Here is a 25,675-nt window from a genome sequence, read left to right as displayed (position 1 = left end):
TTAATCTATCATGTTTAGTGTGCATCGAAATATATTGTATTCACTTGTTCATAAGCATAGTTAGACACTTGGGTGGTGGATTATTAGCGCATGTGATGCCTTGGGATCCTTACTTTGGCCCAAATTGTGAATTCATGTCTTACTACCCGGTATGGGTTACTTTGAAATTGCTGCTAATAATCTGTTTTCCTTATTTATATGCCTTGGAAGAACTATTGGGGAGAGTCCTTTGCTCCAAATGTCAGCTATAGATATGAGCGTGTTTGAATTATGGGATATGAATCAAAATGTTCTGATGTACTTGGATATTGGTATGTAGAGGCTACATCACCATTTCACATCAGCTTGTACTTTACTTCATTTTGGAAGACTTGTTACACACACACATAGACTTTCCTTTTGGTGGCAGAAGATTGTGTAAAGAGTTGTATCATAGTTGTTGAGTTGTTCTAGGTTGGACTTTTTGGTCTTGCTTTTAGGTAGGACATTATGAAGGGTGGCCGCTTAGGATGGTAATTTTTCAAACTTTGAAGGGGCTTTGTTTTTTATTGACAATATTTATGAATTTGAAAGTGTAAAATCAAAACCGCTTAGCATGATAAATGCTACATGTGGGTCCACATGTGCCGATGGATGTGAATGCGAAAGGTGTAGTGCTTGTTGTGACTTACCATGAGGACATTCAGGGTTAGGGTTACTATATCATTACCTTATTTCAATCATCAACTTTACGGTTTCTAAACATTTACCTCTAGCCCTCCATGAAGATTTTCTTAGGCTATGTGTGTCTTTTGTTTTGTTAGCTAAGTGTTCCATATACTGTATACACATGTAGGGAATGCAGGTCTATGTGCCATACTAGCTTTGGCCACACAACGTTTCTAGTGTGTTGCCTAGGCAAATTGTGCACTATCACACACATGAATACAATGTAAGTTTATGTGCCATGCTTGGTTGGGCCACACTATATTTTTGGTGTCAAGCGGCATGGATGACCTATGCACATATTTGGCACATGTAGACTACATAGTTAGATGGTGAGGAGGTTGGACGACTTGGCTCATACATGCACTGCCCCTATATGCCACGTAAAGGGCCATTGACTTAAACATATTTGTGTCATCTTCATGTGCACAAGTCTACCGCACTAGTGTTATGGGCTTGTCTGTTCATTGAATATTGACAATGCCTTTTTAATCAATAATTATATGCTAGATTTTTGAGGCTTAGGTATTGGCTATGTTTCATTCGTGGGATTCATGTTAGTTGAATGCTTATGTCCTGGCTTTTCTTGTGGTGGCGTAGGCCCATCGAATGATGTGTTAATGGTGGGCAACTTTTCTATATCTCTATGATTAGGGTCTCTTAATCTTTTATCATCGTACCTGCTTTGATTTCCTTCACCTTAATGCTTGGCTCGCTTTTTCTCCATATGAAACAAATATTTTGATTTGGTCTTCTGGTGTGGAGATGGTACATGTATTATCACAGGCAGATTCAATTATTAGAGGTCCCAAAAATGGCTATTGGGAAAGGGAGTGGTATAGAGTGAGCACGAACAAGGAAGCAAGGGGTGGGGTCTTATAATCTACCTTTTCGCCAAAGTTGTGAATAGGGAGCACATGCAACTTTTGTTCATTGTACATTGCAAGCAAACAAGCGAGGGAGCAAGAGAGATTGAGAGAGAGAGAGAGAGAGAGAGAGAGAGAGGAGGGGGAGGGAGGGAGGGGAGGGGAGGGGTAGGGGAAGGGAGGGAGGGAACCCATTATGATGAATGTAACAAAAGAATGCAGTCATGACACAAAGGAATACATGAGAACTGAATTATGATATACTTAAATGTAAACTTCAATGAAGCTTTAGAGAAACAATCTTCTTTATAAGTTAACAATAAATGAATTCTCATTTCTCTTTATCTCAAAAAGTTCTAAAGCCAAACCAATCACTAAGGCATCCTAAATACTGCCCAAAATAGACCAAGCAAATAGGAAGTACAATCTTCTTTCCAAGTTATTGAACTTCAAAAGGTAGGCAAAAAAAGAGAGTAACCAAGATATGAAGTATTAACACAGAAGGCTCTCTATGTGGACAACAAATGTAAATATAATAGATCATTTAGGATCATAGGAGGAAAAAGGACTCCGATGCATTGCAACACATAATGGTATCGAATCTGCAAGGACTACATCTATACAAGTGAATTCTCGTTCCATACACAATGCTAAAAACCAGGATACATCCATGACAATATATACCTCTTTTGCATATGGACGTAGAAGGCGTTCATAGATTACTTGATCATTCTCTATCAAGATCACATGTCGATTCATGTATGTAGCAACTAGCCTTATTGTGCCGGTCCTAGCAAACATATCAATGATGGTGTCACCGGGTGGTGAAGAGGGACACAATGTACTTGCAAAGCTTCTAGCCTCTTTGACAACCCCCCCTCCATGGTGATCTTTTATTTTAACCCAATCCTCAGATGGCACACTACACACACAAGAATCAACATACACATGTTACTAGTGATGAACGTTTAATGTTCATATTCTTTATGAGATTACCAATATACTCACTTATCATGAATGAGATCAAGCTCTACGTCAAACGCATCCTTGAGTTCCATTTGTCTTACTTGATCACCCGGAATAAAGCTTAAGGCCTCTCTTAGGAGTAGAAGAACATATAAATACAGTTGAGAAGATACATGTCACTTGCCCCAATCCACATGTTGAAATATACAAGTGGATAAGGTGTGTGTGGGAACAAGCCCTTGGATAGAGGCTGTAAAAGAAGATGAGTAAATGTGAAAAAACCTGTGAAAACGTGAGAAGAATCTACTAGGAGAGAATCAAGGGTAGCATGAGAGAATTTAGGAGTGTGGAGATATTCTGGGAGATATTCAGGGAAAAGAGAAGAGGTGGAGAGAATCAGGCAAAAGATGGAGATATTTAGGGAGTGAATCATGGAGAAATCAATGGGATTAGATGCTTGATGTAAACTCTATAAATTGAGGCATAGCCCTAATGAGAATTTGCTGGTTTTTGAGTATCCATGCCTACATTAATCTATTTGCTAATTATTCACTAATTACGTCTTAATCATTTGCTAATCACTTTGTTAATGATGTTGATTCTAGTGTTTGATCCACCATAGCTCATCATTATGCTCAAATTTCAACATGGTATCAGAGCCATGCCTAGAATCAATCAGATTTATGAGCCCATTAGTTAATTAATTAGGATTAGTAGAAAATTGGCAAAAAATCAAATTTTTAGTGAGTTTTCACTTCTCCCCTTCACCCCCAGCCAGTGTGGAGGACTCCATTCTCCTTGCACACTCAACCATTGCCCAAACCCTTCTAGCCCAAGATAGCTAACCCATAGGAGCTCCAGCCCATTAAATTAGAAGCGCAAACCGCCCACGCAAGCTCCCGATTTTTGCTGATTAAAAAGCTACGTTTTTTACAGTAAATCAATGATTTCTACTTTATCAAATCAAATGGGTCTAATTCCTCTCAGCCCGGGGGGTTTTCAAGCATGCTCTACAAGCTGGTGAAGACAGAATTCAATTTCATCAAGTCTACATTGAGATCAAATCTCTTCATCAAATCTGCAGGTGACTTTGGTAAAGCAGAGATTAAGCTTTTATTATTTGGTCAAATCTTGTGTTTCTTGGCTTAATCCTCTACTAGACTCATTGCTATTGATGCCTTTGAAAGCATTTGATCTCATTTGAAGTGGAAGGCACCAGATCTGGACTCCTCGCATACTCTGTTTTTTGCACACAAACCAGAGCATTAATTTGCTAATCAGTGATTAATCAGTACTAATCACTATATTTTGATGCAATTTTGGGTTCAAATTAACCATTAGGTATCTGATACAGATCCCTATAACTTTAGATTACAAATCGGAGTTGGTTTGATATCCCAACCATCCCGTACAAATTGGTTACCCTTGATTTAATGTAATTTCTGGTAAAATTATGCTGATAAATTTATGAAAATCATCATTTTTCATTTAACCTTTGGTTAATGTCTGTAAATCTCACTAAAATACAAGATTATTCACATCCAGAGTTGCATTTGGAATGTGCATGAGAATGAATGCTTTACGCATTATGTATTGGGCACATTACATCAGTGTAAAAATGGGAACAGACACTGCCTTTGTCCAGAATAAGGCAAGAGGTAAGACCTCCCGCATAAATTTGGGTTTGCATTGCATAAAGATACAAAATAAACATAAAAAATCCAAAGGAACTGTCAGCAAATCATTTGAATATGTTGCTCACATGGAGCAAAATGACCTGACGGATGAGCTCATGGCCCCAACCATGAAAGAAGAAGAATATCTCTTTCCAAGAACAGGATCCACACCGAGAAGAAGATCTGAAGGAAGACATGGACACGAGAAGAGAAGCTGCCACAAGAAGAGAAGCTGCCCCGAGAAGACTGAAAGAAGAGACGGACACGTGGAGAGATGCTGCCACGAGAAGAAGACTGAAGACAAGAGAAGATGTGAGGCTCCAAAGAGTGAGGAGCCATGTGAAAATCTCTGAGAGAGAGAGAGAGAGAGAGACCCCACAACCCAATGTAACCTGCCCCAATAAAGTAAAACCACCTCTGAGCCACCGATGATGTAGGCCACGTGGTAGATGTATGTGTGAGCACTTTACTCAAGGTCGCGGGCACTTATAGTAGCCTTGGACACATAGAGAGAGAGAGTGTCAAGGACTATGGAGTTTAGGGACTTGAGGCACTGGTCGTGGACTGTCAAGTAAGAAAGAAACTTGATACAGGGTCCAGGTGTGCTGAGATAACTTGAGGGGAGGAGTAGACACTGGTCGCGGACTTCCAAGTAAGGGGAGGCAAACTTGGTATAGGGTCTAGGTGTACTAGGAGTATTCACTTGAGGGGAGGTGTTGAAATATACAAGTGAATAGGGTGTGTGTGGGAACAAGCCCTTGGATAGAGGCTGTAAAAGAAGATGAGTAAATATGAAAGAACCTGTGAAAAGGTGAGAAGAATCTACTAGGAGAGAATAAAGGGTAGCATGAGAGAATTTAGGAGGGTGGAGATATTCTGGGAAAAGAGAAGAGGTGGAGAGAATCAGGCAAAAGGTGGAGATATTCTGGGAGTGAATCATGGAGAAATCAATGGGATTAGATGCTTGATGTAAACTCTATAAATTGAGGCATAGCCCTAATGAGAATTTGCTGGTTTTTGAGTATCCATGCCTACATTAATCTATTTGCTAATTATTCACTAATTACGTCTTAATCATTTGCTAATCACTTTGTTAATTATGTTGATTCTAGTGTTTGATCCACCATAGCTCATCATTGTGCTCAAATTTCAACACCACATACCAAACTTCTGAGGTCTACTCTTTGTTCATAGTGATTAAAGGAGAGACATCACATACATTAATTACCTTTATTGCCATTTTTCCTTTCTTTTATCCAATGGTAGGTGTGCATTGGTGCACTTGCCGATGGAAGAGCACGAATCCCTTCTATCCAGCACAAGACTCAACCTTATGTTCCTCTTCCATTGTGTACAAGAACACAAAGAATCTAGTATTAGACATGCACAAGGTTGCTAAATTGAATGGTGTTACATGCAAGTCCACGTCAACTCGATCCCACTTGGGCAGCTTTGTTTTGAGAGTAGCCCTCCACCATGGTGTTTAAAGGAAAATCAGCAAACACCATCTCCACATAGTAGTCTACCATCTTTCCCCTTACCTTTCCCCTGGTACAAATGATACTCAATTCTTCCAAAAAATTCTCCATCATATCGGATGCACCTCAAGGCTCTGTATGTCATGTGAGCGAGGTCAACAACTTTCATATAGTATGCCAGCATTGTGCTTGTAGACAACAACATACAATCAACCAACAATGCAGTCTTTTTCGGAATCAAAGTCAATGTCTCTCTAGGATCTTATCAGAAGGTACTAGGTGTGTCTTGAGTGTTGTATCTACTATGTCTTCACCATGACTAGCAGTGGAGCTGCCACTATCCCCCTTTTTGTGTAGAATGGGCTTGCTTCATTGTCTCAAGTGCCTTTTGAACTATATCTCTACCGAGGTTCATAGGTGGTGTGACAAATGTACTTGAGGGGCTGGTTTGCGCATGCGAGATGGAAAGATGGTTCTACCATAATAAAGGAGAGAAGATTCAAAAGTAAAGCCAACACTTTTAGAAACAAAGACTTGCTTGTGTGATGGATTTACAACATACCTTGGCAGTGGTCTGACGGTCTTGTCGAATCACCACTAAAGTCATATTTCTCCTGTACAAGTCAATTTCTTCCTGAAGAGTCTCATTGTAGTCAAGGTCTAGCCACCATACATGGGCAATGTTCCCTCTCTATGGTAAACACTGTCTGAAAGCATGACACTAATAATAAGTGCACACGCAAACACTTAAACGTTGAAACTTTAAGCACTTAAATGTTAAGACTTACTCGGCCCAATAGAAGATCTTCGTACATCTAATCTGGAGATTGATCTCCAAGCCGCTACCATGGGAGGCATTGAGTTGTATAGAATGGGCTTGCTTCGGTGCCTCAAGTGCCTTTTGAACTATATATCTACCCATGTTCACAGGTGGTGTCACAAATGTACTTGAGTGGCTAGTCTATGCATGCGAGCTGGAAGGCAAGTTCTGCTAGAATAGAGGAGACAAGATTCAAAAATAAAGCCAACATGTTTAGAAACAAACACTTGCTCATGTGATGGGTTCACAACATACCCCAACAATGGTCTCACAGTCTTGCCGAATCACCACTACAATCATATGTCTCATGTACAAGTCAATTTCTTCCTCAAGAGCCTAATTGTAGTCAAGGTCTAGCCACCATGGGCAATGTTCCCTCTCTATGGTAGATAGTGCCTAAAAGCATCACATTAATAATAAGCGCACATACAAACACTAAAATGTTGAAACTTTAAACACTTAAATGTCAAGACTTACTCGGCCCAATCAAAGATCTTCGTACATGTAATCTGGAGTATCAACTGATGTCCAAACTGCTGCCATGGGAGGCATTGACTCAAGGCCACCAGAGATAACCTATTTTGTAGACATTGATACACCACCCGACATGTAGAAGACTTCAAGGTAGGTTTCTCATAAATAGAAAGATTGTGGCGGAACCCTCCATGGTGTGTCTTGAATGCCTTCTTGAAGAACTTTCTCCTACATGTCACTACATATCTTAAACTTATCTTTTAGAGGGGATGCGGATGTGGTTAGCCGTTTTGATTTCAACTAGCAAAGCTTGACCAAATTCTACGATTTGCAGCCAAAAAACAAACACATGAAGCCAATCTCTTATCTTCCTCTTATTAGTTTTGGGATTTACTTTAAGGCGCGAACATTGGATTGCTTATTGTTTAGCATCCCAACCAATATATGATTTTGTAGCATCCTTAACACATGCCATGCCAATAAGGTATAGATTCTCCTCTGTTGCTATGTGCTTGGCCGATACATGTCATGGTAGGTAGAGAAAATCTTGCTAGTAAGCTTCTCCATTGTGTGGGTCAGCGAGGTGCGTCGTTTTGTGTGCCTTATTTCAGTATAAAACCTCCACCTATTCTATAACGTTTCGACAAACTGGCACCATCCATTTCATTTGCTTTCTCCTCAACGCGCTAGCTACGTCAAGATTTGAATTGGGATTTTGTACTACCTCTCATATCTACGTTGGCCAGTGAGCACCTCTTCAATAAATGCACGATCATCATCATTAACCTCTTCAATAAATGCACGATCATCATCATTAACCTCTACCAACAAAATGGTTAAGTCTAACTCATCAAGTTGCCTCAATTGGAACACCCTCTCTTCAAATGTGCTCGATAGGTAGCCAAACTCATTGACCCTGGAATATTCATATGGAACAATCAGATTGTATAAAGCAATGAACAAAGAAAAATAAATTACAAATATCATAGGCAAACACATGCTCTTACTTGTTCAATGTTGTCAGATAGAATAGCAACTCCCTGACATCACCTTTGTTGAAATGGACAAACTCACATTTCACAGAGCAATGCCAAGATATGTCCATAGGATGATCTTCAACTTGTACCAAAACACCAAAGACCAAGAATTGCTACAAAATAATTCCAAAACTTTGAAATTATAGCACTGAGTAATACCTTGCTTGATGCACTGCATGAGGGCCTTCCATCTGTTATTTTCCATCCAAGATATACACCATCTTTGCACTCAATAATGTCCCCATTGATTGTGAGTACATAGGAGTGCCTCAAACTGGTCATTCATTACCCTCCAAGCATCTGTCCAAGACTAAATATGAGTATGTGTGATAAGTGTCTCCTCCCCTTCTATGTCAATCTTGGACACAATAAACGATCCTCTACTAGAAATTGTTCTCTTGGTGTTCTGGCTGAGCTTTCTAACTTCTTCTGTTGGGCACCATCCTACAACGTGGTATCAATGGGGGATAAATTGGCGAAATAGACTTGTTCTTGGACAGGAATCCTTGTGGGCTTCTAGTTCTCATCATCTTCCGAAAAATCTTTGTTTTTCTAGTTCTCATCATCTTCCCAAAAATCTTTGTTTTTCTGACCTGTTTGGAGGTTTCCTTTGTTCCCTCTCTTTGGTTGCTTTGTGTCTCTTTTTTGGATGTTGTTATTGGAACACCAGAAATCAATAATTAGGGCCAGGTCGCATGGCTACAGCCCGCCAGCTTTATTAGTGGGAAGGGCAGCCACTTAGGGGTCACATGGCTCAGCCGGCCAACCTGTCTTTTACACATTTATAACAAGATCCTGAGATATTCGTAGGGAGGGAAATTGATTCAATTTTTAGAGCAGCTCGACTGCATTTCAAATTACACCAATTGTTTTGTACCACCACACATGTCATGCTCATAAAACATTGAGACATGCGACCTTTAAATTTTTTCAAATGTGGTCTTTTTCCTCTTCACGTTTGCAGGAGGGCTTTTTCCTCCTACCTTTTTCACAGCTTATTAGCAGCAGGGATTTTTCCTCTTGAGCTTTTTCACATCTGCAACACAGAGGGTTATTTCACAGCAGAGGGATATTTTACATCTGTGCAATAACAATGTAGGTCTTCTTCTTCTTCTTCTTCTTAGTTTCTTGTTGGATTTTTACAAGTTCAGTATCTCTAACAGGAGCTCATGGGCTTTGCCCATGCTCATTCTCATGCTCCTTATCACTCACAATTTAGCTTTCGAGTTGCTACTGATTTCTTTTGCATCCACTTGCAGGTCTTATGGGATGGAAAACTACTCATTGGATTTGAATATGGAGTGGGACGAAGATGAATTTGTCCCTTCCACACAATGCAGCTAGCAGCCCTCTATTGGTAGCATGACTACTACTGATGATCTTCCGTCTATGGCCCATGGAGGTAGCCCTTGCTCTCCTCAAGTTCAAACTAACCTACCTTCTGAAACTACTTTCCCAGCTGCCACACATGGAGGCAGCCCTTGCTCTCCTTTGTCTTCAGCCCACCCATCTGCTATACGAACACCTTTGTCAAACATTACTAATCATATTCCATGCCAAGATGCTCTAGGCAAGAAAGCTACAAAGCCTAGAAAAGGAAAGAAAGCTTTAGCTATTTCATCCCCAAACATGCATTCTAGTGCTCCAAAGACAACCTTGCTGCCTACATCTCAACCTATTCCATCAAAGGTTCCAACTGTCACTTCCCAGCCTATGCCTTCAAGCATAGACATTGATTCACAACTGTCACTTCCCAGCCTATGCCTTCAAGCACAGACATTGATTCACAACGGATAGTTCCTGATGGTGATAAGCCAATACCGCCAAAGCTTTTCTTTCGGAGCAGGCATTGGACTCTCAAAGAAATAGTGACTTTGTTAGATGGCAGAGCAAAGCTTCTAGAGGATATGAGAGAAGGCAATTTAGGAGCTGTTCTAAAGACACAAGACGAGGGGTGGGAGTTTATATCCAAGTATTGTATCCAGCGAGGGGTGCTCCGCTCAGCCAAACAATGCCTGTTTTGTTGGGACCGCATTCTAGCTGCATTCAAGAAGATTCATGACTACGAACAACATATTCCTTCTGGTGGAGATAGTTATTGGTCTATGAGCTCAACTCAGAGAGACGAGATGAAGTTGTCTCGAAGCTTTACAGAAGATGTATACACAGCCATGCTTGACCGTATTGGGTCAGATAGATTGATTAATCTAGCAAACATTGTGTATGACACTTCAAAGGATATATTGGGTAAGATGCAAAATCATTTGTTGTTTTTAATTTTTAGTTGTGAATGATCCATACTTAATTCTTAGTGTAAAGGATCCATACTTAATGTTATTTTTCTGATGCATAGGAGATTCATTTACTTCGCCAGACAAGGCTACAAAGCTGGACAAGAAGAAGGAGATCTTGGTTGACGAGGGCTCATCCGGTAAGAAGCGCAAGCGAGGAGATAAAATGTCCATCTTGAAGAAAGAATTAGAGGGCACAACCAAGCAACTTCTCTCTTTCATGGAGGGCATTGATTCGAGGAGGACAAAGCACGATGATGATGTCTTGGAATTGACGAGGGCTGAATTTGAAGAGTCTGTGGCACTCAAACGAAAGCGCCTTGCATTGGAGGAGGAGAGCAATGAGGCATTGAAGCAAATCGCTGAAGCTTTCAAATGCTTTGCTATGCATGCATCATCTCCTAGCATGGGAAATTAGCATGACACACATCTTGTATGGGAAGTCAAGATATGTATTAAGGCATCACATCTTCTTGGTTATGTAGATTTCCTATCTCATTTTGCCCAATGTATAAAGCCCTTTTCTATTCAATCTGATGTAGTATGTATAATCCGATCATGCTATATGCATGTCAAGCCACTTTTGTATATGATATATCTATCGACAATAAACTTTGTACTTAGCATTGTCCATGGTTCAATTTGTGCTAAACATTTGTACTAAACACTCCAATTTAGAGTTAAGCTGCCATGAAAAAACTACTTTGTTCAACTATCTTTTTGATCATGTTGTAGACTAAATCAGGCTGCTACTTCTTCTACAAATTTATAGATCTCATTGTGAGCTTCATGATACACTAATTTGTTTGTCGATCAAACACTTTTGGTGGAAGTTATGTTCAAAAAGCTGAAGTGCTGTCCCGCAGTCCACCAGGAACGATGATGCAAAAACTGCTCTGTTCAACTAGCTTTTTGACCATGTTGTAGACTAAATCAGGTTGCCACCTCTTTTGCAAGTTTATAAAGCTCAATGTCAGCTTCATGATGCACTAATTTTTTTGTCAATCAGACACTTTTAGTGGAAGTTATGTTCAAAAAACTGAAGTGCTGTCCTGCAGTTCACCACGAATGACTTCACCTATATGAGCTTCTGATGCACTCAAGAGCACAAAAATTGGTGTTAAACCCACTCTAAGTCTATTGTGGCATAGCGAGACACACACATACACATATATTCACTTCATCATGGCTGTGATTCCTCCATCCTAATGCGAAAATAGAATACACAAGTCATGCTACCAATTAGACAACTCAAGAAAATGGTTGATTTGTAGATTATCATGCATACATTAGTCATACTATCAATGCACAAGAAAATTGTTGATTTGTAGATTATCATGCTTAGACTGTCTTACTACCAATTAGACAACACAACCTTGCATATGACTTCATTGTATAGCTTCTCTGGCACACACTGTCATGCCAAACCATGTTCTACACCTGGTTGTTGTGTCTGCCTGATAGAAATACATATCTTCACATCTATAGTGACAAATTATATGTTGAAATATTCCAACAAGATTATTTAGCGGTTATCATAGCGTTTGGACTACCCACTACCATAGAATCCGCTCTATGCACAAGTATAGCTGATTTGTAGATTATCACACTTAAGGGAGCCTACTACCAACAATTTGCCATCCGGCCCATCAAAATCTACAAGCATGACCTCATTGCACAACCTCCTAGGCTCTGAGAAACACGCGGTTGTGTTACCCTTGTTTGCTTCTGAGAGCCAATTCCAAGGTGTGGTGGTTCTTTCGAGTCAAGACACAAGATGAATTCACAACAACGAAGACAAACACAACAAGAAGGTAGATCCATGTAACCCAATTTCATATATCACAAGCTGAATATCCAATAAGATAAAGAAAATGATTTTATTCAAGAATACACTCCTTAAAAGCCTAGTCATAGCCATGTAGATGGACCACCATTGAATTGCACAAATAGCTATCTGTAAACATGCACAAATGCATATTATTGATCACCTTTCTCATAACAAGGACAAAGGACAATAATTCTAGGGAGTACAATGTCAAGCCTCATTCTTTAGTGATCACACTTACCAATTACATGCTTAAAGTTATTCTCAAACAAAGTATATAAAAGATTTTTAAAAACTAGCTATTCAGCTCTTCAAACCAAGGACACCAACATCATTCCAAATTATCTCAAAGACCAATTCATTTAACCCACAACAAAACTTTTATTACACGAGCAAAGATATATATATCTTACATGATGGTCATTCTCTCTAAAAGGATGCATGCACGAGCAAAGATATATGTCTTACATGATGGTCATTCTCTAAAAAAGGATGCATACACGAGCAAAGATATATGTCTTTCATGATGGTCATTCTCTCAAAAAGGATGCATACACGAGCAAAGATATATATTTCTTACATGATGGCCTTTCTATAAAAAAGGATGCAAGAATTTAGCTAGAGAGTCTCTCATGGCTGTGGCATCCGCTGCTGGGGCGTCGATGGGACTTGTGGCTTCATCATCTCTTGATGGTACATCCATAGTAATGTTCTCAATCCCTTCCATTGTGACACCACTTTCTATGCACATGTTTTGGAGCATGCAACAAGCAACAATGGCCCGGGCCAACTTACGTGGATATGGATTCATCACTTTGCCATGTAGATATCTCCATCTCATCTTAAGAAGTCCAAATGACCGTTCTACCACAATTCTTGTAGACGATAACTTGTAGTTGAGCAACTTTTCTGTTGAAGTGGTGGGAGTCTTGTAAGGTCTCATTAGCCACGGAAGTAGCGGATAGCCTCCATCAGCCACAATGAACTCTCATATGGAGAAAGAGCCATTCACATAGTCAGGACCATCTAGTATTAGACCACGTTCAGCACAAGAATAAAAAGCTGAGTTCTTAAGCAATCTATTGTCATTGACTGACCCTAGGAATCCAGCAAATACATCCAAAAAACGCATGTCACTATCCACCACAGCTTGAACCAACATAGAGTAGTCCTTGTTTCTATCATACCAATCCAAGCCGAGCTCACCATTTGGTTTCTCCATCTGAATATGTGTAGCATCCATAGCTCCGCAAACATTAGGCAAGCCTTGCTTGACATAAAAGCCAGCCTTGATCTTTTCAATCTCATTGGAGCTTCTCGGCCATGCTATGTATTGGCATTGATGCACCAACAAGGCCTTCACAAATCTATCAACAGACTCAACAACTGTGGACTTTCCAACACCAAACAACTCACTCATAGCTATCATGGATGTACCTGTTGCCAAACGAAATAACCCCATTGCCACTTGCTTCTCGACAGAAAGCACCCTCCCTTTAATGTTGGCAAATGACCTTGGTATGTTGTCCTGTTGCAAATGCACCCTTAGAAGCTCCACTGTGGTTTGGAAGAGGCACAAAGGCAACCTAAATACACTCCTGAACCTCTTATCATCTGCACGCACAAAGCCAACATAGTTGTTCCACCATTGGGGTGTTCGTGGTTTCACATACCACTCTGAAATTACCCTGCGTGCAATGAAAGCCTCCATGCAAAAGTGCTCAACATAAGCATGCAGCAGAGGTATTAAATAATCCCATGATGGCTTGCTGCAAGGGCCGAGTTCTCTTCTTTGATGAATCTTCTGTGATTGATAACAGAGGCTTCGTAGTTGTTGACGGCGGCGAAGAATGAGCACGAGTGTGAAAATAAGCCCAGACATGAGGGAAAATGGAATGTGCTTTGGTAGGGCCATGTTAATGATCAAGCACCACCAAATGTGAGCTTCTAGCTGGAGTAAGATTTCCTTTGCAGGCCTCCAACAAGAAGGAAGATTATAAATCTGAGAGCTCTGCCAGACTTGTGAGGGAAGGGGGTTCTGCGCGCCAGGTGGGTCTGTGTGTGTGTGTGTGTGTGAGAGAGAGAGAGAGAGAGAGAGAGAGAGAGAGCTTTCTGCAAAGAGGTGTGTGTGTGTGTGTGTGTGTGTGAGCGAGAGAGAGAGAGAGAGAGCGCTTTCTGCAAGAGGTGTGTGTGTGTGTGTGTGTGAGAGAGAGAGAGAGAGAGCTTTCTGCAAGAGGCAAAAGAGTACCTGGGTAGAAACTGAGGCCAAACGAGAGCGTGAAGGGAGGAGGAGGAGCAAAAAATTCGAACAGCATGCGACCTCCCAGCGTTTTCTCTCTGTTCAAAGGGCAGGTCTAAATGCGACCTCCAAGTGGTTTTTCTCATTGGGGCAGTGTGAATTCCTCCTGCGAGTCCTGCCCGTTTAAGAGAGCCGAAAAGCTGGACAGCTGTAGCCATGCGACCTGGCCCTCTCTTCACACACCAGTCGAAACGCAGGCTATATATATATGTCGTAGGGATATACATAATAATAATAATGATAATGATAAAGTTTTTATTCACGAATCTTATTTCTACGATCAGGTGGCCCTGCGCGCTCGACCTCGGACGCCGTCAACCGCTCGCCGTCTGTGACTTCCAAGGTACTATTAGAAGGAACGTACTTAATAATCAAGAAAAGGAAAAGCGCTTAGCTATACAGCCTATTAATATAGTACAGTACGCCGTATACAATATATTGTTTGGCTTGTTTCTCATTACGTTCATGAAGTAATAATCTAGCATATTGTGGAGTTGGCGGAGAAGGACTAGCATGACTGCATGCTACAGTGACAGTCGCTTATTGGGCATGGCATGCAATTTTTGAAATTATTCAAAATAGATAGACAAAGGCCCTTTTTTGGATGTTGTTATTGGAACACCAGAAATCAATAATTACTATTGTGTCTTTGTTAAAGTTTGTTACTTTCCATTCACTAGTGCTCTAGCATAAATTCCGAACGTTGAGCCACGCACAACCCCCCCCTCCCCCCCCAAAAAAAAAAACACACATTTTTTCTCTCTCTTTTTCTTTTTTCTGATTGTAATGGACGTGGCCACCTTTTTACTTCCATTTGGGGTTTTCCCACCATTAATCTATCATGTTTAGTGTGCATCTAAAGATATTGTATTCACTTGTTCGTAAGCATAGCTAGACACTTGGGTGGTGGATTATTAGCACATGTGATGCCTTGGGATCGTTACTTTGGCCCAAATTGTGAATTCATGTCTTACTACCCGGTATGGGTTACTTTGAAATTGCTGTTAATAATATGTTTTCATTGTTTATATGCCTTGGAAGAACTATTGGGGAGAGTCTTTTGCTCCAAATGTCAGCTATAGATATGAGCGTGTCTGGATTATGAGATATGAATCAAAATGTTCTGATGTACTTGGATGTTGGTATGTAGAGGCTACATCACCATTTCACATCAAATTGTACTTTACTTCATTTTGGAAGACTTGTTACACACACACATAGACTTTCCTTTTGGTGGCAGAAGATTGTGTAAAGAGTTGTTCTAGGTTGGGGACTTTTTGGTCTTGCTTTAAGGTAGGACATTATAAAGGGTGGTCACTTAGGATGGTCATTTTTCAAACTTTGAAGGGGTTTTGTTTTTTATTGACAATATTTATGAATTTGAAAGTGTAAAATCAAAACTGCTTAGCATGATAAAGGAAAATCAGCAAACACCATCTCCACATAGTAGTCTACCATCTTTCCTCTTACCTTTCCCCTGGTACAAATGATATTCAATTCTTCCAAAAAATTCTCCATCATTTCAGATGGCACCTCAAGGCTCTGTATGTCATGTGAGCGAGGTCAACAACTTTCATATAGTATGCCAGCATTGTGCTTGTAGGAAACAACATACAATCAACCAACGATGCGGTCTATTCTGGAATCAAAGTCAATGTCTCTCTAGGATCTTATCAGAAGGTACTAGGTGCATCTTGAGTGTTGTATCTACCATGTCTTCACCATGACTAGCAGTGGAGCTGCCACTATCCCCCTTTTTGTGTAGAATGGGCTTGCTTCGTTGTCTCAAGTGCCTTTTGAACTATATCTCTACCGAGGTTCATAGGTGGTGTGACAAATGTACTTGAGGGGCTAGTTTGCACATGCGAGGTGGAAAGATGGTTCTGCCAGAATAAAGGAGAGAAGATTCAAAAGTAAAGCCAACACTTTTAGAAACAAACACTTGCTTGTGTGATGGATTTACAACATACCTTGGCAGTGGTCTTACGGTCTTGCCGAATCACCACTAAAGTTATATTTCTCCTGTACAAGTCAATTTCTTCCTGAAGAGCCTCATTGTAGTCAAGGTCTAGCCACCATGGGCAATGTTCCCTCTCTATGGTAGACACTGTCTGAAAGCATGACACTAATAATAAGTGCACACACAAACACTTAAACGTTGAAACTTTAAGCACTTAAATGTTAAGACTTACTCAGCCCAATAGAAGATCTTCGTACATCTAATTTGGAGATTGATGTCCAAACCGCTACCATGGGAGGCATTGAGTTGTATAGAATGGGCTTGCTTCGGTGCCTCAAGTAAGTCTTAAATGTTAAGACTTACTCAGCCCAATAGAAGATCTTCGTACATCTAATCTGGAGATTGATGTCCAAACCGCTACCATGGGAGGCATTGAGTTGTATAGAATGGGCTTGCTTCGGTGCCTCAAGTGCCTTTTGAACTATATCTCTACCCAGGTTCACAGGTGGTGTCACAAATGTACTTGAGTGGTGGCTGGTCTACGCATACGAGGTGGAAGGCAAGTTCTGCTAGAATAGAGGAGACAAGATTCAAAAATAAAGCCAACATGTTTAGAAACAAACACTTGCTCATGTGATGGGTTCACAACATACCCCAACAATGGTCTCACGGTCTTGCCGAATCACCACTACAATCATATGTCTCATGTACAAGTCAATTTCTTCCTCAAGAGCCTAATTGTAGTCAAGGTCTATCCACCATGGGCAATGTTCCCTCTCTATGGTAGATAGTGCCTAAAAGCATGACATTAATAATAAGCGCACATACAGACACTAAAATGTTGAAACTTTAAACACTTAAATGTCAAGACTTACTCGGCCTAATCAAAGATCTTCGTACATGTAATATGGAGTATCAACTGATGTCCAAACTCCTGCCATGGGAGGCATTGACTCAAGGCCACCAGAGATAAGCTATTTTGTAGACATTGATACACCACCCGACGTGTAGCAGACTTCAAGGTAGGTTTCTCATAAATAGAAAGATTGTGGCGGAACCCTCCATGGTGTGTCTTGAATGCCTTCTTGAAGAACTTTCTCCTACATGTCACTACATATCTTAAACTTATTTTTCAGAGGGGATGCGGATGTGGTAAGCCGTTTTGATTTCAACTAGCAAAACTTGACCAAATTCTACAATTTGCAGCCAGAAAACAAACACATGAAGCCAATCTCTTATCTTCCTCTTATCAGTTTTGGGAGATACTTTAAGGCGCGAACATTGGACTACTCATTGTTTAGCATCCCAACCAATATATGATTTTGTACCATCCTTAACACATGCCATGCCAATAAGGTATAGATTCTCCTCTGTTGCTATGTGCTTGGCCGATACATGCCATGGTACGTAGAGAAAATCTCGCTAGTAAGCTTCTCCATTGTGTGGGTCAGCGAGGTGCATCATTTTGTGTGCCTTATTGCAGTATAAAACCTCCACCTAATCTATAACCTTTCGACAACTGGCATCATCCATTTCCTTTGCTTTCTCCTCAATGCGCTAGCTACGTGAAGATTTGCATTGGGATTTTGTACTACCCCTTTTTCCCTCGCATATCTACGTTGGCCAGTGAGCACCTCTTCAATAAATGCACGATCATCATCATTAACCTCTGCTGCCAACAAAATGATTAAGCCTACTCATCAAGTTACCTCAATTGGAACACCCTCTCTTCAAATGTGCTCCATATGTAGCCAAACTCATTGACCCTGAATATTCATATGGAACAATCAGATTGTATAAAGCAATGAACAAAGAAAAATAAATTACAAATATCATAGGCAAACACATGCTCTTACTTGTTCAATGTTGTCAGATAGAATAGCAATTCCTTGACATCACCTTTGTTAAAATGGACAAACTCACATTTCACAGAGCAATGCCAAGATATGTCCATAGGATGATCTTCAACTTGTACCAAAACACCAAAGACCAAGAATTGCTACAAAATAATTCCAAAACTTTGAAATTATAGCACTGAATAATACCTTGCTTGATGCACTGCATGAGGGCCTTCCATCTGTTATTTTCCATCCAAGATATGCACCATCTTTGCACTCAATAATGTCCCCATTGATTGTGAGTACATAGGAGTGCCTCAAACTGGTCATTCATTACCCTCCAAGCATCTGTCCAAGACTGAATATGAGTATCTGTGATAGGTGTCTCCTCCCCTTCTATGTCAATCTTGGACACAATAAATGATCCTCTACTAGAAATTGTTTTCTTGGTGTTCTGGCTGAGCTTTCTAACTTCTTCTGTTGGGGACCATCCTACAACGTGGTATCAATGGGGGATAAATTGGCGAAATAGACTTGTTCTTGGAAAGAAATCCTTGTGGGCTTCTAGTTCTCATCATCTTCCCAAAAATCTTTGTTTTTCTAACACCTGTTTGGAGGTGTCCTTTGTTCCCTCTCTTTGATTGCTTTGTGTCTCATCTATGCTTTCCCTTTCAAGACTCTCCTCCCGCTATAAACAGCATCCTACAACTCCTTCCCTTCATTCTCGTCCTCCTGAGTGGTCCCATGGCTGCTATTATCCCCATAAAGGCTGATGTCAATGTCTCTCTCCACTGATTTCTGCAGTGGTTCCATTACATAGATTACAATACATGTAGTCTTGGCATGATTATCCTCTTCTTCACATCTCTCTAACACTACAATAGAATGAGGGTTTAGCAACAAAAATAGTAGCACGTTTATAACTAGAAGGGTGCAGAGATGTAGGACCAATGTCAATGCTAAACATGCTCCTATTTTCGTTGCGCTGATGAGCAATGAAAGTACTGCATAGTAAAAAAAAGTTGGGGTAGACTCGAAAGTCTGCACAGGACTCCCCTGTTTGCTCCAACTCTTTTTTTCCTAATGTAGACACAGTAAAACTAACACAACTTCCTATAATCATGGACAAGTGTAATGTAAAACTTGACAAATACAAAAAAATGACAATTGCAATTCATGGTTGTCGAAATGTCAAAATTCAATTACATTACTTAGCGAAATTACATAAGTGTATGATTCCAAAAAACTTATATACAAGATAAAGTGTAATGAAAATCTATGAAGAAGCTATGGCGCTATCTAGACCTCATCCTATGAAATTATTAATGTTCCTTGCAGTTCCACCCTCTTCGCTTCTCACATTCCATTGCTTCTTGCTTGGACATTTGCACCGTTTCTAGTTACATGATCCTAAAACAAAATAAAACTAATACAAGTGAAAATTAGTTTTTCAAAAACAAAGAGGTTTAGGGTTTACAAATGTACTTAGTTGCCCTGCTTGTCAAGGATGTTCTCTAGTAATAACAATATATCCTTCGTCTTGCACCTTATCAAATAGAACATGCGAATCCCGTTGTAATGCAAAATCATATTCATCTTGTGTAGGGTGGCGGTCCACTACTTCAAGCTATAGACATACAAACAAATGAACAATTTAGATAGTTTTTATTTAAGATAACATTTTGTAATTAAAAGATAAGATAAAATTTGAGGCTAATATATATTTACAAATATTGTTGGGACATCGACTCCTCCTTCACGTGTAACATCGTGCCTCAAGTTATTTCCAATCTATCTAAGAAAAAACATAAATACTTAAAACTCCTATGCATATGGCCTTATGCATATAGCGCGTTATGCATATGGCTAGTGCATAAGGCTAACACATATGGCATAATGTGTAAAGCTATCGGCATGCTTAGGAAGCTATGAGCAGGCATAGGTAGTTATCGGTATGCATTGGAAGGTACCGACATGCATAGGTTTTTCTACTACTGGCATGCATTGGAAGCTATCGGCATACATGCATTTAAAGGTACCTGCATGCCTAGGTTTCTACCGGCATGCATTCAAAGATACCGGCATGCCCAGGTTACTACCGGCAGGCATTGGAAGGTACTGACATGCATAGGTAGCTACTAGCATGCGCTGGTAGCTATCGACATGCGTTGGTTGCTCTACCAGCATGTCTAGGTAGCTACTGGCATGCATAGGTTACTACCGGCATATATAGGTAGCTATCGACATGCATTGGAAGCTACCTACATGCATAGATTGCTAGCGGCATGCACTGCAGAGGCTACTGGCATGCGTAGATAGCTATCAGCATGCCTAGGAAGCTACCGGCATACATAGGTAGTTACTAGCATGCATGGAGCATGGAAAAATAAACAAAACCTAAACTTACAAACCCTATAATATGTAGAAGCATAAGATCAGAAGAAACATACAAAAAAGAGATCTCTTACCTTGTGAGGCTTGTATGTGTTAAAAACCTATAAAATAAAACCAAAATAAGAAAAAAATATTTTAATAACAAATGCTAATCTTAAAAGTCCTAAATCTTACAAACCCTATAAACATGTAAAAGCATGAAAGAAGAAACATATAAGAAAGAGATCTCTTATGAGGCTTGTATGTGTTGAAAACCTATAAATTTAAACCAAGTCAAGAAAAAAAAAGTATTAAGAAAAATCAAGATCTCTTACCATATGAAGCTTAAATGGAGAGCTCTTAATTAGGAAAAAAGAAAAAGAGAAAAAGATAAAGCATAATGAAAATCTAGGGAGGTAGGGGCTATCTAGATCTCATGCTGTGCGATTATTATATTGTTCCTTTGCAGCTCCACCCCCTTCGCTTCTCACATTTCCATTGCTTCTTGCTTGGACATTTGCACCACCGTTTCTAGTTACATAATCCTAAAACACAATAAAACTAACACAAGTGAAAATTAGTTCTGCAAAAACAAAGAAGTTTAGGATTTAGAAATGTACTTACTTGCTATGTGCATCTATCATAGGGGTGGTCATGGCAGGAGGACCAAGCAACGTGACAAGGACACCGTCTTTAAGACACATTGAACCCGCATTCATCACTGCCACACAGAAAGGACCAGGTGGCTAGGTAGGCCCAAGATCATGTAGGGTTCTTGTCTTCTGATGGACCAATCCACGAACAAGCTTCACAAGGTGAGGTAATTATTGCTTTTGTCTTGTCATCTTCCTAAAAAGCAAATGCTCATCATTGATTGGTAATTTTTTTATTTTTATCTGATGCAAAATCGTACAATGATTAGGGGAGTGTACCATTTGCATGTGGGGTCAACCTTCGAGGCACCGCCTCCATTCATGGGTGTGGCCCAATTAATTATCCATGATGAATTATGGTCTCATTGTATGCACATTCCCTACGATTTTTTGTTGAATGGAAGTCAAGGAGATGAGGAGCCATTCTCATTGGATTATGAATTGAACAACAAGACGGGGAGTTGGCACTCTCATAAGAGCCCAAAAGCAGTACATTTTCTAACCTAGTTTGAAAGAACCTAAAGAGTTTGGACTCGAGGATAGGGTTAAGCAAGAAGGAAAATCCAAACCTTAATTATCACCTTTCTAATGGTAAGAAAATTCAAGCCCTTACCACTTCTACACATGACAATCAATTTTGAGGCATGCTAGAGCGGAAAGAAGATCACCATCATTCTACCAAACTTGTTGCACACAGAAGTGGCTAAAACCACCCATGTAAGGGAGGAAAATGAATAAGATTTTGCACATCAAATACCATCTCAAGGTGGTATTACAAATGCAAGTGCCTCAAATGATTGGGATAAATCAAGCTGATGCTAAAACAACGAGTTGTGCACAACAGCAATAATCCCCTATTGTGTAACAAAATCTCCCCTCTTTTCTTTCTCTTCAACATAAATGCATGGTATCCCTTGCTTTGTTTATCATGCTATTGCTTCTTGCAATAGCAAAACTTGTGCAAGCAAATGGCCCATAAATGGCAAGATTGCATGCAGAAAGGGAGCGTTATCTTTCCCAAAAGCAAGAGTTAGCTCTGGCGTTTGACATCACAATGATGTCACATAAACAATTAGAAGGCTTTCCCACAGGTTACGTTGGTAGCGAAACTCAGAGAGGTGAAGTCACCCTCTAGTGCACTCTTGATTTCTCCACCACAACCTGATAGATTTACATCTCACCGACATTATTCGGCCATTCTTGTGCAAATCACAACATCAATTTCCACACACATTCTCGTACAAATCTTTGAACCAAGAAGAAGCTGTGAATAATTAGCAAAGTTCGAAACGATGCTTCAATGACACCAATTTTAATGCAGTTACTCAGTGACGCTTCATCCTCCTATATTGTGCGGAAGGTTTCGTCAGATGTGTAGGCGATGATTTATTCCAAAATACGTAGTTATGCACAACTCCACCACAGAACATGAGAAAGCTACATTATAACCCCTCCACCAGTGCCAAGAGGGCAATGCTAATAAATAAAAGAAGATCCCACCCAGGATCTCTAATATAATTAAATGGAAAAAAAAGGGATCCGGGACCGACACGGCCCTCCTACCTATATAATGGAGGAAGAAGTAGGGCTTAGGTCTAGTCACTGAGTGTTCTCTCCGTCCCTCCCTCTCTCTCTCTCTCTCTCTCTCTCTCTCTCTCTCGCTCACACAGAGTGCGTTTCCATACAACCAGTATGGCCAATAGGGCGGCGCTTCTTGTATGCTGTAGCGTGATTTTATATCTGTCGATGCCGCTGCTGGCAAGTGCCGATCCGGCTAGTGACGACTGCAGTGGTGGCAAGTGTCTCCTGTATATCCCTGGAATTGGCTGCGTTATTTGTGCGCCGCCGCCAGAAGCGAACACTAAGGGGCTGTCACGTCGCAGTACTCTCTCTCTCTCTCTCTCTCTCTCTCTGTCTTCACACACCAGTCGAAACGCAGGCTATATATATATGTCGTAGGGATGATACGTAATAATAATGATAATGATAAAGTTTTTATTCACGAATCTTATTTCTACGATCAGGTGGCCCTGCGCGCTCGACCTCGGACGCCGTCAACCGCTCGCCGTCTGTGACTTCCAAGGTACTATTAGAAGGAACGTACTTAATAATCAACAAAAGGAAAAGCGCTTAGCTATACAGCCCATTAATATAGTACAGTACGCCGTATACAATATATTGTTTGGCTTGTTTCTCATTACGTTCATGAAGTAATAATCTAGCATATTGTGGAGTTGTGCTCAGGTCATGGATATGGCAACTACCCAAGCGGAGAAGGACTAGCATGACTGCATGCTACAGTGACAGTCGCTTATTGGGCATGGCATGCAATTTTTGAAATTATTCCAAATAGATAGACAAAGGCCCTTTTTTGGATGTTGTTATTGGAACACCAGAAATCAATAATTACTATTGTGTCTTTGTTAAAGTTTGTTACTTTCCATTCACTAGTGCTCTAGCATAAATTCCGAACGTTGAGCCACGCACAACCCCCCCCCCCCCAAAACACACATTTTTTCTCTCTCTTTTTCTTTTTTCTGATTGTAATGGACGTGGCCACCTTTTTACTTCCATTTGGGGTTTTCCCACCATTAATCTATCATGTTTAGTGTGCATCGAAATATATTGTATTCACTTGTTCGTAAGCATAGCTAGACACTTGGGTGGTGGATTATTAGCGCATGTGATGCCTTGGGATCCTTACTTTGGCCCAAATTGTGAATTCATGTCTTACTACCTGGTATGGGTTACTTTGAAATTGCTGCTAATAATCCTTACTTTGGCCCAAATTCATGTCTTACTACCCGGTATGGGTTACTTTGAAATTGCTGCTAATAATCTGTTTTCCTTATTTATATGCCTTGGAAGAACTATTGGGGAGAGTCCTTTGCTCCAAATGTCAGCTATAGATATGAGCGTGTTTGAATTATGGGATATGAATCAAAATGTTCTGATGTACTTGGATATTGGTTTGTAGAGGCTACATCACCATTTCACATCAAGTTGTACTTTCCCTTGTTACACACACACATAGACTTTCCTTTTGGTGGAAGAAGATTGTGTAAAGAGTTGTATCATAGTTGTTCTAGGTTGGACTTTTTGGTATTGCTTTTAGGTAGGACATTATGAAGGGTGGCCGCTTAGGATGGTCATTTTTCAAACTTTGAAGGGGCTTTGTTTTTTATTAACAATATTTATAAATTTGAAAGTGTAAAATCAAAACCACTTAGCATGATAAATGCTACATGTGGGTCCACATGTGCCGATGGATGTGAATGCGAAAAGTGTAGTGCTTGTGACTTAACATGTGGGCATTCAGGGTTAGGGTTACTATATCATTACCTTATTTCAATCATCAACTTTACGGTTTCTAAACATTTACCTCTAGCCCTCGATGAAGATTTTCTTAGGCTATGTGTGTCTTTTGTTTTGTTAGCTAAGTATTCCATATACTCTAAGAGTGAGCACAAACAAGGGAGCAAGGGGTGGGGTCTTATAATCTATCTTTTTCGCCAAAGTTGTGAATAGGGAGCACATGCAACTTTTGTTTATTGTACATTGCAAGCAAACAAGAGAGAGAGAGAGAGAGAGAGAGAGAGAGAGAGAGAGAGAGAGAGAGGGGGAGGGAGGGAGGGAGGGAGGGAGGGGGAGGGGGAGGGATGGAGGGAACCCATTATGATGAATGTAACAAAAGAATGCAATCATGACACAAAGGAATACATGAGAACTGAATTATGATATACTTAAATGTAAACTTCAATGAAGCTTTAGAGAAACAATCTTCTTTATAAGTTAACAATAAATGAATTCTCATTTCACTTTATCTCAAAAAGTTCTAAAGCCAAATCGATCACTAAGGCATCCTAAAGACTGCCCAAAATAGACCAAGCAAATAGGAAGTACAATCTTCTTTCCAAGTTATTGAATTTCAAAAGGTAGGCAAAAAAAGAGAGTAATGAAGACATGAAGTATTAACACAGAAGGCTCTCTATGTGAACAACAAATGTAAATATAATGGACAAAGGATAAGAATCCATTTAGGATCATAGGTAGAAAAAGGAATCCGATGCATTGCAACACATAATGGTATCAAATCTGCAAGGGACTACATCTATACAAGTGAATTCTCGTTCCATACAGAATGCTAAAAACCAGGATACATCCATGACAATATATACCTCTTTCGCATATGGACGTAGAAGGCGTTCATAGATTACTTGATCATTCTCTATCAAGATCACATGTCGATTTATGTATGTAGCAACTAGCCTTATTGTGCCGGTCCTAGCAAACATATCAATGATGGTGTCACTGGGTGGTGAAGAGGGACACAATGTACTTGCAAAGCTTCTGGCCTCTTTGGCAAACCCCCCGGTGATCTTTTCTTTTAACCCAATCCTCAGATGGCACA

At 40.2% G+C, this 25,675-nt stretch overlaps 1 long non-coding RNA gene across 1 annotated transcript; it reads left to right on the top strand.

Moving 5' to 3' along the window:
* The first annotated feature begins 22,911 nt into the window (after window positions 1-22,911).
* LOC147619203 (uncharacterized) lies at window positions 22,912-23,653 on the top strand. The gene is made up of 3 exons (XR_015261898.1): window positions 22,912-23,146; window positions 23,289-23,347; window positions 23,509-23,653. It is a non-coding gene; the product is annotated as an uncharacterized LOC147619203 (long non-coding RNA).
* The last annotated feature ends 2,022 nt before the right edge of the window (window positions 23,654-25,675 follow it).

The sequence above is a fragment of the Cibotium barometz genome, chromosome 33 (genome assembly GCF_041138505.1).
Source record: "Cibotium barometz isolate CiBa-2024 chromosome 33, ASM4113850v1, whole genome shotgun sequence".
NCBI classification, from domain to species: Eukaryota; Viridiplantae; Streptophyta; class Polypodiopsida; order Cyatheales; family Cibotiaceae; genus Cibotium; species Cibotium barometz.
The sequence above is the reverse complement of the archived record's forward strand: the minus strand, read 5'-3'. Positions and strand labels throughout refer to the sequence as shown.